Here is a 3,848-nt window from a genome sequence, read left to right on the forward strand (position 1 = left end):
ACTTTAATACTAATAAAAATAATTGTTAATAAACTAATGTTACAGTAATTTAAATGACAAATTGGATGGTTTTTCCAGATACAATGTAAATAGAAAAAATAATATAATAATAATAATAATATCATATATTTTAGTATTTATTTTATTTGCTGTATTTGTTATGTAGTAGAAAGCGTAGGATTCCTAAAACGAAAATAAAAACATAACAAACTTTAATACTAATAAAAATAATTGTTAATAAACTAATGTTACAGTAATTTAAATGACAAATTGGCTATTTTTTCCAGATACAATGTAAATAAATAACAAAAATAATAATAATAGTAATAATAATAATAATAATAGTAATAATAATATATATAACATCATATCATATTTTAATATTTATTTTATTTGCTGTATTTGTTATGCAGTAGAAAGCGTAGGATTCATAACAAACCGAAAATAAAAACCGTCCGATAATATTAATTGATAGTTTAGTAATAATAGTATTAATTTTATTTGCTTTTAAGTAGCCTGTTGTTACTTATTAGCAATACAACAAAACATAAATTAAAAAAGTATTATAAACCGATTGACGAACTTGCAATGATAATTAGGCCTAGTTATATTAAATTTAGCGTTTCGAAACTCCATTGGCGCTCCGTATATTTGTTGAAAACAAACCGCGACCGAAATGAAGCGCGACCGAAATGAAGCGCGACCGAAACGAAGCGCGACCGAAATGATCTGTATTCTCCCAGACCAGTCTTCCAGACGATCGATGAGATATGAAAAAAGCGCCTGAACACATGCTTGTTGCATCGCCAAAACAATTGATCTCTCTGGGTGTCAAATTAACAATGACTAATACGAACTGGGCCAAGAATATACGTTTGTCGCACAAATGCATGTGTCCCTCAAACACCTATAAATTCAGCTTCTTCCCAAGGACACTGAAACACTGGGTTGCAGTATCCAAGGAAATAATTGAACTGCCCACTATAGACACTACTAAAGCAGTTCAAGGGTGCCATCGAGACCATATTGTAAATAGTCGCATGAACTTAGCACTGTTAGTTAGTGTTATTGCACTCGAACAAAGCTGTCTATCGGCGGCTGAGCATCCTCGTCGAGATGCTGCACAGGCTTTGACGAGTATTGAAGTAGAAAAAGAAGTACAGTACTACAAACAAATGTTTACCCTGTTGTTTTGTGGGATGTGTTAACAGATATATCCCAGGGGTGGGGCTTAGCAGAAGCCACTCTGTAAAGTATATTGATGACAGTTTACTCAGTAGAATAATGAATGTGTACAATTGAATATATTTAATACCTTTTTTTACCTTTGACTTTCAGGAAGAACGAGAAGTTTTGCAATCCATCTACGAAGGAGATGAACATTTTAAAGAGCTGAACCCAACCACATTTCAATATCGGGTAAAATGTTTTAAGATAATAGCAGATTAGAAAACGGGTGTTAAAATTGGCTGGTCTGTTCAGATTTTGAGACAGAGGGTGTTTTTGGAAAACGAAAGATTGTGTGGTGTGTTGTAGAGGGCAGTATCCTAAACTAATAGTGTGTATTAATATTTTGATCTTTTTTTTTTTTTTGCAGGTTGGAGACATTGGTCATTTTAAATCATTTTTATTAGAAATTGCCTGGGGTGATAACTATCCAACAGAGTTACCTAATATTAACTTTGATACATTCTACATTAATCATATGTACAGTAAGTGATGTACACATATTTCAAACTCTTTTTTCAGGAAATTATTTCTATTTTTGTTGACTTTTAAATATGAGTTAATCTACTATGTAAATTATTACTATGTTGTGTTATAGGTTCACACTGTTGTTAGTTGCACAGATATTAGTTGATAAGGAAAAAATCCCTAGACCTATATTAAATAGTATTCATCAGTCCAAAGCAAGTAATTAAATTCGTTTTACTAATGATCATCATAAGTAGATTGTTATTTGCTCTCATTTTATTATTTCTTGTGCTCAACAATTATGTAATGGACATAGAATGTAAATGTGATATATATATTGTATATATATAGGCCTATATATTGTAATATATTATAATATACACACACACACACATATATATATATATATATATATATATATATATATCCAACAGAGTTACCTAATATTAACTTTGATGCAAATGAATTAAATAGCTGACTATCAGCATGAAAGTACAATGTTGCACATTGTACTTTTATGCTGATAGTGAGTTATTTAATTTATTTGTACCGTTCTTATTTCTTTATTTTCTGAATTGAATTTTTTTGTACATTTTGAGATATTTTTATTGGTATTCGAATAATAATTGTTAATGAATTTAAATATTTAAATTTTATGTAATTGGAAATAATAGTAATTTATTAGCTCACCACAATTTGTAATTAATTTCAATGGTTTTAATATTGTAATTATATTTTAATTATCTTTCCTTTTAATTGATTGTCTTTCAATATTGTAGATATTGAATTTAATACTTTTAATTGATCTGTATTGTATTGTAATAATTTAGAATTGTATATTATAGTTTGTTAGGTAATTAATAATATTTATTTTTGACTAAATTTTCCAATTTTAATTATTTTAACAATGTAATTAATTATAAGTATATTTTTGTAGTTTTTATATATAATATTTTTGTAATTTGATTGTATAATGCTGCCTGTTTTATATTGTATTTTATCAATTTTTATGTAAAGCGCTTTAAACAGAACTCTGAAAATGAGCTACATAAATTAATATTATTATTATTATTATTTTTATTATTATTTCTTGATTTTACATCAATATTTGTAATTTAATTTAACTACTATTTTGGAGACTGGTCTCGTATATAAATGAATGAGTTGAATCAAAGCGTTAAATAATGATAACAGAGTTTAGAATTGGTTTGTGTGTTGTGTTTATATGATTAAAATTATCTTGGTGAAGGGGTTGGTAGTGTGACAAAGAACAGCCATTCAGCATGTCTAATGTGTTGTAGCACGCTATGGTTTTCATTTGAAGGGGACTCAAATCAATTCCCTACATTTTTAAACGTAAACATTTGGTTTTGAAAAGTGAGTGTACCGTACACCTGAATAAACAATTAATGAGTTTAATAAACTAATTCCAGGATCGTTTATTCAAACCCTTAAAAAAAACAATGAATTTAATAAACTAATTCCTCCATGGTTTAATCAAACCCTTAAATAATAACAGAGTTTAGAATGCTTTGTGTTGCGTTTGTATGTTTACAGAATAATCTTGGTGAAGGGCAGGAGCGGATCCAGAGATGTCCAAAAGGGGGGGGGGGACCGATTTGAGGCGTTGTGGGCTATCATTTTTTTCTTTTTCTTTCTTTTTTCCTTTTTTTTTTCTATTTTTTACCTTCCAAAAGGGGGGCCGGGGCCGGGCCAGTGTCACGAGAATTCAGGTACCATCGAGAAATTAAGTTCCAGACCTAAATTCTCGCTTAAGCGAAAACTTTGGGCTTGTCGATAAATTAAGTACTATTCTCATTTTATGGCACTTATAAATTAATGCATAAATTTCATTTGTTTTATATTTACGACCGATCGTAATTAATCAAGTGAACTAGTATTTGGTACGAAAACGGTGAAAATAAGCAGGAAATATACGATTTTGAATGTTTTTTATTCTTGTTAATACTTCAAATCGCATCCGCAAAGACTACGACGTTGACCTAATTTTCTTCACTGCTACAACAGCAGCGCGAAGATTGTCCTTGTACCGCATGTTTGGCAGCCAGGCTTTGCACCGTGACGTATGGATGCTCTTCATTTTCAGCCAGAGTAGATACATGCCCAGAGTGGGAAAACAAAATATGAAAAAG

The sequence above is a fragment of the Anneissia japonica genome, unplaced genomic scaffold (assembly GCF_011630105.1).
Source record: "Anneissia japonica isolate Jap-2015-1 unplaced genomic scaffold, ASM1163010v1 scaffold3461_len54062_cov155, whole genome shotgun sequence".
NCBI classification, from domain to species: domain Eukaryota; kingdom Metazoa; phylum Echinodermata; class Crinoidea; order Comatulida; family Comatulidae; genus Anneissia; species Anneissia japonica.